Genomic DNA, 14,316 nt, shown 5'->3' on the forward strand with positions numbered 1-14,316 from the left:
TGGCTGACGCTATAGAGCGGAGCTTCTGACAACACGTCCTCAGTGCTAGCAATCTGTCTCATGTAACAACAGAGAGAGGACATTTCTCCTCCCACTGACCACTATGGCTGAACATTATTTTCATCCTGCTGACCACAGTCCCAAATAATTTTTCCCCCCTGAACAGCAGTATAAAGGAAGCTATGACTATATAATATTGTGCTGACCACTCTACTCTATATATTGTGTTGTACATTACAATAGTGCTGACCCCTCTACTCTATATATTGTGTTGTACATTACAATAGTGCTGACCCCTCTACTCTATATATTGCGTTGTACATTACAATAGTGCTGACCCCTCTACTCTATATATTGTGTTGTACATTACAATAGTGCTGACCCCTCTACTCTATATATTGTGTTGTACATTACAATAGTGCTGACCCCCTCTACTCTATATATTGTGTTGTACATGACATAGACCAGCTACAGTAGTTGGTAATGACAGCGGTGACCCCAGAGGTGACACAATTCTTCTAATTTCTGGGGTCATTCATGGCAGAGGATATTGGGGAATGGGATGTTCTTCAAGCTCCTCCTACATAACAAGCTATAGTGGTTTATCGATTTTCAGCCATCTTGGACCTCCCAGAGGAAACACGGCAGGGAACAGCAGGGGGCACCAGCTGGGGGGAGGGGCGACATATTCCCTGTATTGTGATTGGCCGGTTCTCCACTTGCCCTGATCACTTCTACATGACAGCCAATCACTGGCTGAGAATAATACAAAGATCCTTTATCTATTAACCTCTTGATTACCAGAAGGATGAAGAATGTACATTGGTAGACAAGTGGTCAGTGAAGGAGGCGGAGCTCTGCTGACTTCCATCATCCAACCATGTCTAAGTAACATTCCATGTGTTTATTTCTTTGCACGTGATTGGATATTCATTACAAAATGACATTTCACCACATTCACTAATCTATGGGGGGACATTTCTTTGAACAGCCTATTTCCCTTTAGTAAATCCCCCCTCTGTCTGTATACTGGACTGTCCGGATTGCAGGTCTGGGGCCACTAATGATCCAGCACAGCTGATATACATGACATTCCTAATACCCCTCCCCCTCCTCTCCAACAGACTTACTACAGACCGGCAGACTAGATCCTCCCTTTGCACCCTGACACAGGATGGGGGATGGGGGGACATGTTCTCATGTAAGGTGACTGGATGAGATTTGGGGGGGTCACATTTGACTTTGTTGGTATATGGAAGATCTCTTGTTGGTGGTAATGGAGGTGAACCCGGAAATGAAGCAGATCTACAGTACACCTCCAATTACTGTTCCCTCCATGGTCCCGAGGTCAGATCTCCAGATCACTCTTCTCGGCCCCCCACTCCCCTGACAGAGCGCCCCCTTCTGGAACATTTTACATTTTATCTTGTAGCTTTGTGGTCATTAGACCTCACCAGGCAGTTGTTGGTGACAATTTGTCCAAGAGCGGTCTTTATTGTCCCAGACCCTCACTGCGTCATTTCACCCCTCCCCCTCACAATCTATAAACACTGTGTACCCCAAACACTGCACCCCCTCACATTGCTGACTTAAAGGATAAGTTCCTCTCCCCACCTAAATCCCAGCCCCCCATGTACCAATATACTTCTTTCTATTTATCTTACACCCCCTTACCTCAGTGTCCAGCTGGCTGTATAATCACTTCTCCATTACTTCCTGGACACACCTTGGGATGTGACACACCCTGCATCATCTACCCTCCCCCTTCCACCCACCTCATCAGGTGCACATTTTTTCCTATGCAATCACTGATCACCGTTCTCACTAAATACGCAGCTATAGATCTTTCATTTGGCAGAGTGTGCAGGAGCTGAGCGATCAGACAACAGCCGATGTGGATAGAGCTGTAATATTGAAATCAGGAGAAGTATGTCCTGGGTTCTGTAATGATCACCATACACTATACAATCTGATGATGGTACATCTAAAGCACATTGTACAATCAGATTGCATAGTGTATGGACAGCTTTATTGAAGTACATAGGAGGGAGTGGATGGAGTCACTCAGCTGTCAAGCTGCATTCACATCTCTGTGTAGCGGGAACTCACATTACCACATGTTAATGGCCCTAAAGGGGAAATTACACTTGTATGCATCCTCTAGACAAGGGAATTTAATTTCGTTCCGAATCGAAATTCGGACAAATTTTCATTATTCGGACATTTGGATGCATTTTAAAACAATTCAAATTGAATCTGAAAACAAATTTGAATAAAAATCAAAAAATAAAATCAATTTTTAAAAAAGAATACAGTAAAATAGAATATAAAATAATAACACAATAGAATGAAAATAAAAGAATAGTAAAGAACAGAATAGAATTTAATAGAATGTAATAAAATACTATAGAAGAAAATGACCTTCTTCTGAAATTATAATTTCAAATAGTATAAATTTGAATTCAAGAATAGATTTTAAAATAACTCAAAACAATGGAAACTAAAATAATATATATTATATTTTATTATAGTCTATTCTTAGTCTATTCTTGTCTATTATTTTATATTCAAATATTTTCTATTCGAATTTGATCCAAATATTTATACTACATTAGAATCTATATAAATATATCTATAACCATCTTCCGAAATTCAAATTTCCTATAGAATTAATTAGAATAGAAAAGATTTGAATAGACTAGAAAAACAATTGAACAGAATAGTATAAAATATTATATTTCTATTTTTTTTTTCTATCACTGAGTCCAAGCCTTATTCTTCAAGGGGAAACCCTAACCCCAACCATAACCCTAACCCTAAGCTTAACCCCAATCCCAAGTTTTGTATTGTCCACTTGCCACATCACCTGCACATGTTGTGTATTGTCCACTTGAAATGACACCTGCTACGAGTGCCATGTGACCTGCAACGTGTTCCACATGACCGGCCACAAGTTCCATGTAAGTTGTGGATTGTCCACCTTCCGCATCACCTGCCACAAGTTGTATACTGTCCACTTGCCACATCACCTGCCACAAGTTGTATATTGTCCACTTGCCACGTCACCTGCCACAAGTTGTGTATTGTCCACTTGCCACGTCACCTGCCACAAGTTGTGTATTGTCCACTTGCCACATCAACTGCCACAAGTTGTGTATTGTCCACTTGCCACATCAACTGCCACAAGTTGTGTATTGTCCACTTGTCATGACACCTGCCACGAGTGCCACATGCCCGGCCATGAGTGCCACATGCCCGGCCATGAGTGCCACTTGACCGGCCATGAGTGCCACATGACCTGCCATGAGTGCCACCAAGTTGTGGATTGTCCACTTGCCACATCACCTGCCAAATGTTATGGGATTCCTAGCACCAAGTGACCCTGAGATATGTACCTTGGGGCCACTTACAGCTAGAAAGTGGCCCCGAGATATGTGGCCCCAAATTCGGGTCGCAAAATGTCATTCTCTGCTGCAGAAAAGTGCTTGACATTTTGCGACCCGAATTTGGGGCTTTGTATCTCGGGGCCACTTATAGCTAGAAAACCTTGATATGCAAACACAGTAGAACTAGCACTACAACATCTCCAAATTTGGGATTTCTAGCACCAAGTGACCCCGAGGTATGGGGCCCCTAAGTCAGTGCGCAAAATGTCAAGCACTTTTCTGCAGCAGAGAATGACATTTTGCGACCCGAATTTGGGGCCACGTATCTTGGGGTCACTTGGTGCTAGAAACCCCAAATTTGGTAGTGCTAGTTCTACTGTGTTTGCATACCAAATTTGGGGTTTCTAGCTACAATATACGTGGCCCCAAAGTCGGGTCGCAAAATGTCAAGCACTTTTCTGCAGAAAAGTACTTGGCATATTGCCCATATCTCAGGGTCACTTGGTGCTAGGAACCCCACAACTTGTGGCAGGTGACGTGGCAAGTGGACAATCCACAACTTGGTCATGTGGCACTCGTGGCTGGTCATGTGGCACTCATGGCAGGTGTTGAGGCAAGTGGACAATACACAACTTGTGGCAGGTGATGTGGCAAGTGGACAATGACATACAGCATATGCACTTGCCTTGCGATCGACATCTGTGACTTCTTCAATCAGGCATGCTGACAACTTCATTGATACCATAAATATAAATGAAATAAGATGTGTGTGGTTTTTTTTGCACTGGTACACTGCAAGTATGAAAAGTTGATTTGACAGATATATATAAGTAAGTAACCATCTTCCAAAATTTCTAATTCAAATCGAAAAGATTAGAACAGAATATAAACAAAAGAATAAAATTGAATTTTGAATAGTATGAAAAAAATGAAATAGATGCTAATAGTCTGCAGGAGATCTTATTAACACAAATGGTAATCTGCAAAAAAAATGAAAAATGAAATAGATAGTATCTATATTCTATTCTGTTCTATTGTTCTAGTCCATTTCCATTCTAATCTTTTCTATTCAAATTCGAATTCATTCTATACGAAATTCAAATGTCGGAAATATATATATATATATATATATATATATATATATATATATATATATATATATATATATATATATATATATATATATATACATAAATCTTTAGAAATTCAAATTTAGTATATAATGATTTTGGTTTTAATAGAAAAGGTTTTAATAGAATATAAAAGAATAGACTAGAAAAACAATAGAACAGAACAGAATAAAGTATAATATATTCTATCGTTTTTCTAGTCTATTTTCTATTTTATTATAATATTTTCTATCCAAATTTAAAATTAATTAATTAAAAATTTTGAATTCATACTGTTTGAAATTCAAATTGATTCTATTTGAAATTTGAATTTCAGAAGATGGTTGTAGATTCTTTCTATTTTATTCTATTAAATTATATTTTTTTCAAATCTTTTCTATTTGAATTAGAAATTTTGGAAGATGGTTAGTTACTTACCGTATATACTCGAGTATAGGCCGACCCGAATATAAGCCGAGGCCCCCAATTTACCCCCAAAAAACTGGAAAACTTATTGACTCGTGTATAAGCCGAGGGTGAGACATGGCTGTCCATCCCTGTGTGTCCGTCCATCCCTGTGTGTGTGTCCGTCCATCCATCCCTGTGTGTGTGTCCATCCATCCATCCATCCATCCCTGTGTGTGTGTCCGTCCATCCATCCCTGTGTGTGTATCCATCCATCCATCCATCCCTGTGTGTGTGTGTGTGTGTGTGTATTCATCCATCTATCCATCCCTGTGTGTGTGTGTGTGTGTGTGTGTGTGTGTGTGTGTGTATCCATCCATCCATCCATCCATCCCTGTGTGTGTGTGTGTGTGTGTGTGTGTATCCATCCATCCATCCATCCATCCCTGTGTGTGTGTGTGTGTGTGTGTGTGTGTGTGTGTGTGTGTGTGTGTGTGTGTGTGTGTCCGTGCAGCCTTATGTGTGTGTCCAGCCTACCTGTGTCCCAAGCCTCCGTCCCGAGCCGCCGTCGTCCCGAGCCTCCTCCGTCCCGTGCCTCCTCCGTCCCGTGTCGTGCCGATGGATCGCCGCTCCAGGATCGCCGCTCTTCTCGGCGGCCATTCTACAATTCAAAAGCCGCGCCTCCGCCTCCGCCTGTGATAGGCGGAACACTCAATTTCCCAGCAGCCTGTGTTCCGCCTATCACGGACATCCTCTCATACTCGTCCGTAGTATGAGAATGAACGGATGTCCGTGATAGGCGGAACACTGACTGCTGGGAAATTCAGTGTTCCGCCTATCACAGGCGGAGGCGGAGAAGGAGGCGCGGCTTTTGAATTTTAATGTCCGCCGTCTGTCTGCTCGATACGCTGATCGAGCAGTCAGACAGCGGTGACTCGAGTATAAGCCGAGGGGGCACTTTCAGCCTCAAAAAAGAGGCTGAAAATCTCGGCTTATACTCGAGTATATACGGTATATACATCTGTCACATCAACTTCTCATACTTGCAGTGTACAGTGCAAAAAACACCCACATCTTATTTCATTTATATTACTTTTCTGCAGAAGAGAATGACATTTTGCAACCTGACTATGGGGCCACGTATCTTGGGGCCACTTGGTGCTAGAAACCCCAAATTTGGATATGTTGTAGTGCTAGTTCTACTTGGGGTTCCTAGCTATAAGTGGCCCCGAGATACATGGCCCCAAAGTCGGGTCGCAAAATGTCATTTTTCGAAATTTGATTTGAATTTAGTTTGAATTCGTTAGCATTGTAATTCGGTAATTCAGATGCATCTGATTGTCTGAAATATGAAAATTCGTCCGAATTTCGATTCAAAATGAAACAAAATGCACATGCCTACTCTGCGCCTTCTGAATGGTCCTGCAGCCTTCTGGGACCTGTGATGTGTACGAGAAGACTGCGGGGGGGGGGGGGGGATGAACTTCCAGCTCAGACTGCGGTGATCTGATCTGAAAGTGAGCGGGTACCTGCCAAAATCAGGTAACCATCCCCCTCAAAAAAGTGCCAAATGTGTCAGTGGAGGGGGGAGGATGGTAGACATGTGCAAAAGGAAAAAATTAATTTAGTTTTTTTTTTGTTTTAATTAATTAATTAATTAATTTCATTTAGTTCTATTCGTTAAATTCATTAAATTCATTTTTGGATTTTGTTTTGTTTTCTACTGAATTAGAAAAATCGGTTGCATTCGAAAATATTTCAACCAAATTCAAAATTATTTCAACCGGATTCGAAAATATTTTGCGACCCATATTTAGGGCCATGTATCTCGAGGTCACTTGGTGCTAGAAGAGATGTTGTAGTGATAGTTCTACTGTGTTTGCATACCAAATTTGGGGCTTCTAGCTATAAGTGGCTCCGAGATACGCGGCCCCAAAGTTGGGTTGCAAAATGTCATTCTCTGCTGCAGAAAAGTATTTGGCATATTGCCCATATCTGGGGTCACTTGGTGGCAGGTGACGTGGCAAGTGGACAATGACATACAGCATATGTACTTGTCTTGCGATTGACATCTGTGACTTCTTCAATCAGGCATGCTGACAACTTCATTGATGTGATAAATATAATGAAATAAGATGTGTGTGTTTTTGCACTGTACACTGCAAGTATGAGAAGTTGATGTGACAGATGTATATAAGTAACTAACCATCTTCCAACATTTCTAATTCAAATAGAAAAGATTAGAAAAAACTATAATTTAATAGAATAAAATAGAAAGAATCTACAACCATCTTCTGAAATTCAAATTGCAAATAGAACAAATTTAAATTTCGAATAGTATGAATTCAAATGTTTTAATTAATTAATTTTAAATTTGGATAGAAAAGATTATAATAAAATAGAAAATAGACTAGAAAAACGATAGAACAGAACAGAACAGAATATATTATATTTTATTCTGTTCTGTTCTATTGTTTTTCTAGTCTATTCTTTTATATTCTATTAAAATCTTTTCTATTAAAATCAAAATCATTATATACTAAATTTGAATTTCGGAAGATGGTTATATATAAATATATATTTCTTACCAACATTCAAATTTCGTATAGAATGAATTTGAATTTGAATAGAAAAGATTCGAATGGAAATAGAGAATAGACTAGAAAAACAAAAGAACAGAATAGAATATAGATACTATCTATTTCCTTTTTAATTTCTTTTGCAGATTACTGTTTGTTTGCATAAGATCTCCTGCAGACTATTAGCATCTATTTAATTTTTTTGCAGATCTCCTGCAGACTATTAGCATCTATTTCTTTTTTTTTAGCAGATCTCCTGTAGACTATTAACAGCCATTTCACTTCTTTTTTTGCAGATCTCCAGCAGACTGTTAGAATCAATTTCTTTTTTTGCAGATTACTATTCATTTCCATCAGATCTCCTGCAGTATATTAACACCTATTTCATTTTTTTTTTACATATCTCATGCAGACTATTAGCATCTATTTCATTTATGAATGGAGGAACGGTATGAGGAAGAGACAACAGGAGAGACATCATCACCGTTTATATCTCTATACACAGGGAAATGGCTGCTAATAGTTTGCAGGAGATCAGCAAAAAATAAATAGATGCTTATAGTCTGCAGATCTGATGAGAAAATGAAATAGATACTAATAGACTGCAGGAGATATGCAAAAACATTATATAAATGCTAATAGTCTGCAGGAGATCTGATGGAAATAAATAGTAATCTGCAAAAAAAAATGAAATAGATGCTAATAGTCTGCGGGAGATCTGCAAAAAATGAAATAGATGTTAATATACTGCAGGAGATCTGATGGAAATAAATAGTAATCTGCAAAAAAAGATTCTAAGAGTCTGCAGGAGATCTGCAAAAAAAAAGAAGTGACATGGCTGTTAATAGTCTACAGGAGATCTGCTAAAAATAAATAGATGCTAATAATCTGTAGTAGATATGCAAAAAATGAAATAGACGCTAAGAGTCTGCACGAAATCTTATTAAAACAAATAGTAATCTGCAAAAAAATTAAAAATTAAATAGATAATATCTATATTCTATTCTGTTCTATTGTTTTTCTAGTCTATTCTTTTATATTCTATTAAAATATTATCTATTAAAATCGAAACCATTCTATACGAAATTCAAATGTCGGAATATATATATATATATATATATATATATATATATATATATATATATATATATATATAACCATCTTCCAAAAATTCGAATTTAGTATATAATGATTTTGATTTTAATAGAAAAGATTTTAATAGAATATAAAAAAATACACTAGAAAAAGAATAGAAAAGAATATAATATATTCTGTTCTATCTTTTTTCTAGTCTATTTTCTATTTTATTATAATATTTTCTATCCAAATTTAAAATTAATTAATTTAAAAATTTGAATTCATACTATTCGATATATATATATATATATATATATATATATATATATATATTTCCGACATTTGAATTTCGTATACAATGAATTCAAATTTGAATAGAATTTGAATAGAAAAGATTAGAATGGAAATGGACTAGAACAATAGAACAGAATAGAATATAGATACTATCTATTTAATTTTTCATTTTTTTTGCAGATTACCATTTGTGTTAATAAGATCTCTTGCAGACTATTAGCATCTATTTCATTTTTTTCATACTATTCGAAATTCAAATTTTTTCTATTCAAATTTGAATTTCAGAAGATGGTTGTATATTCTTTCTATTTTATTCTATTCCATTATATATTTTTTCTATTCTGTTCTAATCTTTTCTATTTGAATTAGAAATTTTGGAAGATGGTTAGTTACTTATATACATCTGTCACATCAACTTCTCATACTTGCAGTGTACAGTGCAAAAACCCACCCACATCTTATTTCATTATATTTATCACATCAATGAAGTTGTCAACATGCCTGATTGAAGAAGTCACGGATGTCGATCGCAAGACAAGTACATATGCTGTATGTCATTGTCCACTTGACACGTCACCTGACACAAGTTGTGGATTGTCCACTTGCCACGTCAGCTGCCACCAAGTGACCCCAGATATGGGCAATATGCCAAATACTTTTCTGCAGCAGAGACTGACATTTTGCAACCCGACTTTGGGACCACGTATCTCAGAGCCACTTATAGCTAGAAACCCCAATTTGGTATGCAAACACAGTAGAACTAGCACTATAACATCTCCAAATATGGGGTTTCTAGCACCAAGTGACCTCAAGATACATGGCCCTAAATATGGGTCGCAAAATATTTTCGAATACGGTTGAAATAATTTTGAATCCGGTAGCAATATTTTCGAATTTTTTTGAAATATTTTCGAATGCGACCGATTTTTGTAATTCGGTAGAAAACAAAACAAAATCCAAAAACGAATTTAATGAATTTAACGAATATAACTAAATGAAATTAATTAATTAACAAATTAAAACAAAAAAATGAAATTAATTTTTTCCTTTTGCACATGTCTAGCATCCTCCCCCCTCCACTGACACATTTGGCACTTTTTTTGAGGGGGGTGGGTACCTGGTTTTGGCAGGTACCCGCTCACTTCCAGATCAGATCACTGCAGTCTGAGCTGGAAGTTCATCCCCCTCCCCCCCGCAGTCTTCTGGTACACATCACAGGTCCCAGAAGACTGCAGGACCATTCACAAGGCACAGAGCGGCTCCGGCATGCGCAGTAGAAAACTGACTGTGAAGGTCGAAAGGCATCACTTCCTGTTACCTTACTTGAGATACCGGTGCCTTCACCCAAAGACCATTGACAAATTGGTTCAGGTGAGGACTTCACTGGATCCCTGGAAAGGTAAGTCTCCTTATATTACCAGCTATAGCTGCTGACTCTTAACCACTTAAAGCGGTTGTATACCCGCTGACATTTTTTTTTACACACCTGTAAGGGAAAAGGCATAATGAGCTAGTATGCACCGCATACTAGCTCATTATGAAATACTTACCTTAGAACGAGGCCCCAACATCTAACCCGATGCACGTTGAGGGACCTAACATGTTCCCTCGGCGTGTCTTCCGGGTATCAGGACTCCAGCGCTGTGAGTGTCTGGAGCCGTGATGTAGTCACTCCCATGCACGTGTGGGGGAGATTTCCTCCCGGCAGGGTCTGGCGTCTGCCGGGCTTCCAGCCGGGAATCCCCTGTGCGCATGCGCCACTGCAGTCAGCGGCTCATTATGAAGGGAATATCTCCTAAACCATACGGGTTTAGGAGATTTTTTTTTACATACAGGTAAACCTTATTATAGGCTTACCTGTAGGTAAAGGTTCAAATTTAGACTATACAACCACTTTAAGCCCCGGACCATTTTGCTGTCCAAAGACCAGACCACTTTTTGCGATTTGGCACTGCGTCGATTAAACTGACAATTGTGAGGTCCTGCAACATGGCTCCCGAACAAAATTGACGTCCTTTTTGTCCCGCTTTCTTTTGATGGTATTTGATCACCTCTGCGTTTTTTATTTTTTGCACTATAAACAAAAAATGACATTTTAAAAAAAAAAAAAGCATTATATTTTATGTTTTGCTATAATAAATATCCCCAAAAAATATTTAAAAAAAAACTTTTTTTCATCGGTTTAGACCGATATGTATTCTTTTACATATTTTTGGTAAAAAAATCGAAATAAACGGTCATTTATTGGTTTGCGCAAAAGTTAGAGCGTCCACAAAATAGCGGATAGTTTTATGGCATTTTTATTATTTTATTTTTTATTAGTAATGGCGGCGATCAGTGATTTTTATAGTGGCTGCAACATTATGGCGGACACATCGGACAATTTTGACACATTTTTGGAACCATTGGCAATAATACAGCAATCAGTGCGATTAAAATGGCATTGATTACTGTAAAAATGTCACTGGTGGTGAAGGGGTTAACACTAAGGGGGCAGTGAAGGGGTTAATGTGTTCCTAGTACATGTTCTAACTGAAGGGGAATGGGACTGTGCAGGGAAACTAACAGATCACTGTTTATACTCTGTATGAACAGACGATCTCTCAGTTCACTACTCAGAGAACCGGTAACTATGTATTTACACACACACAGTTCCGGGTTCTCCATGTGCCCCGAGCGAACGTGGGAGCCCGGAGGTGATTGAGACCGCACTGGCATCAGCTCGGGGAATGAGCGGAAGCGTGTGCACACCCCCGGTGGCACGCGAGCACCCCCTAGTGGCCATTTATGGCGCCAACGTACCATAATGGTGATTCGCACAGCCAAGCCTTGCTGCTGAAGTAGAACTGCGGCAGCTGGTCGGTATGCGGTTAATTTTGTTGGGAACCTGGAGCTCTTCTATAAAGATCCTCAATCTATTTCCTTCAAGATTGATCACCACATGCAGAAGGTTTCATTTTGTTGGTTTGAAACGTTGGGAGTTTTCCCATAACACTTTTCAGTTGACCGTATTTTTTTTTTCATTTTTGCTTGTTCTGGGTAGAAATATATTTAACCCTTAGCACTATCAGGGGTCACATGTCTGCCCTCTCTGCCCTTTTTCAACATTCTCTATCTACTAATTCACTCATTTGTACTTTCATTCAATGTACCTCACATGTTCCTCAGATATTCACTGATTCAGATCGATCCAAAACATTTAAAATGAAAAGATTTATTAATTGCTCTACAAGTAAAGTGATTTACATGTTGGAATGTCCATGTAGAAAAATCTCCCAGAATAATATGGCTCCTTTTGCCCGTCATATTACAATAGGCTGAGTGGGAAGCAGTTAATATAAAATGTTAAAAAATAAAGTAATTTTATTAAAACCCTTTTTTTTACAGAATTCTTTTTTTTTTTTTCTCTACAGGTGGACTGAGGAACCAAGTTTTTGGTCATGCTGGTCTTCATCAATAATACAAAGTCACGTGGGAAATGATCCATTTGGGTGTTATAAGTGACTGAAAGTTTTTATTGCAGTTCACTGGAGGATTCACAAAGGATTCAAGACATATCCGTGTTCTAAAAGTCATAAATATTTTGGATCCTTTTCAACACTGATCCAGCCTCAGAGGACAACAGGAGAGAAGTCATTTCAGTGTTCTGGAAGTGACAATGGCTTTATAGTAAAGTCCATCCCATGTATACATAAGAGGAGTCATTTCAGAAGATATTTCTTGTTTGGAACGCAACAAAAGGTTTTACAATGGAGGCAAAACGTATCACACACCAGAAGATTCACAATAAAGAGAAACAATTTCAGTGTTCTGAATGTGATAAAACTTTTACATCAAACTCAAAACTTATTGCACACCAGAGGGTTCACACTGGAGAGAAGCCATATCAGTGTTCTGAATGTGGCAAAGCTTTTACACTAAAATCAAATCTTATCAGACACCAGAGAGTTCACACTGGAGAGAAGCCATATCAGTGTTCTGAATGTGGCAAAGCTTTTACACAGAAGTCAGATGTTATCAAACACCAGAGGATTCACATTGGAGAGAAGTCATATCAGTGTTCTGAATGTGGCAAAGCTTTTACACAAAAATCACATCTTATCAGACACCAGGGAGTTCACACTGGAGAGAAACCATATCAGTGTTCTGAATGTGGCAAAGATTTTATTACCAAGAAAGACCTTATCACACACCAGAGAGTTCACACTGGAGAGAAGCCATATCAGTGTTCTGAATGTGGCAAAGATTTTATTACCAAGAAAGACCTTATCACACACCAGAGAGTTCACACTGGAGAGAAACCACATCAGTGTTCTGAATGTGGCAAAGCTTTTACAAACAAGAAATACTTTTTCACACACCAAAGAGTTCACACTGGAGAGAAACCACATCAGTGTTCTGAATGTGGCAAAGCTTTTACACAAAAGTCAGCTATGATCATACACCAGAGAGTTCACACTGGAGAGAGGCCATATCAGTGTTCTGAATGTGGCAAAGCTTTTACACAGAAATCAAATCTTAACACACACCAGAGAGTTCACACTGGAGAGAAGCCATTTTAATGCTCTGAATGTGACAAATGTTTACAGTTAATACTGGGATAATCTGCAACCAGAGGATTCACAAACTTCAGCAGAGAAGCTTGTAGAGAGGGAACTCTGGAAGAAGGGGGATATTAAAGGAGTTGCGGGTGTTCCATTAGCTTCATAGCCCCAATGTTATCCCATAAGGTAGGGATGAAGTGAAAAGATAAAATGCTACTTTATAAAAACAAAATCTGCAAACTGGAATGTAATGATTGGATGCCATGACTTTTTTTTTCCTCATAATTCATATATTTATCTTTTTTTATGGAGCTTTAACAGAACATGTAATGCATTTTCATCATTCACTAACTGGGCAATGTTACCAAGTGTTTTCTTCATTGCCAGATCCTGAGCTAATATATGATTGACACTGTCGCAGTATCAGGGACTAGGATGGGGTCAAGTGGCATCTTGCAAAGCCTCTGAAGCCTCATTAAGAGAGTCCATTCCAGGTTCTTCTGACTGTTGATACACCATAAGTCAGGTGTCACGGCTCCAGCTAAGCACACCTTCTCCAAACCTCCCCTCCCATGATAAATGCCTCCTTTCCATATTTTATCTCCTCTCACGGGTGAGATTTTTGCAGGCAGGTCTGTGACTGGGACACCAGTCAGGGAGAAGTCTCTGTTTGGTGAGAAAGCAATCCCCCTAAGCTGCTGCAGGCCTTCCCACACTGGGTTGCTGCTGTTTATGGAATGTATTTAACAGTATCACTTCAGTTCAGCTGGCTAATTGTATTCCGTCTGGTTCTGATGAAAGTCTCGGGGATCTCATCAGGTGTAGAATGGATGTTCTTGTTATCTGCATTCTCTGTTTAGCTATTACTCCTCTCCATAGACTATTCACTCAGCACACCTACAAGAGATCGGGGGCTGAGTGT

General features: G+C 38.7%; 1 pseudogene; it reads left to right on the forward strand.

The window, feature by feature from the left end:
- The window catches only part of LOC143956787 (uncharacterized), an 802,170-nt pseudogene that overhangs the window by 591,051 nt on the left and 196,803 nt on the right, over nt 1–14,316 (forward strand).

This window comes from Lithobates pipiens, unplaced genomic scaffold, assembly GCF_037356315.1.
Source record: "Lithobates pipiens isolate NorthernLeopardFrog02 unplaced genomic scaffold, aLitPip1_a1.2 Scaffold_41, whole genome shotgun sequence".
Lineage (NCBI taxonomy): Eukaryota > Metazoa > Chordata > Amphibia > Anura > Ranidae > Lithobates > Lithobates pipiens.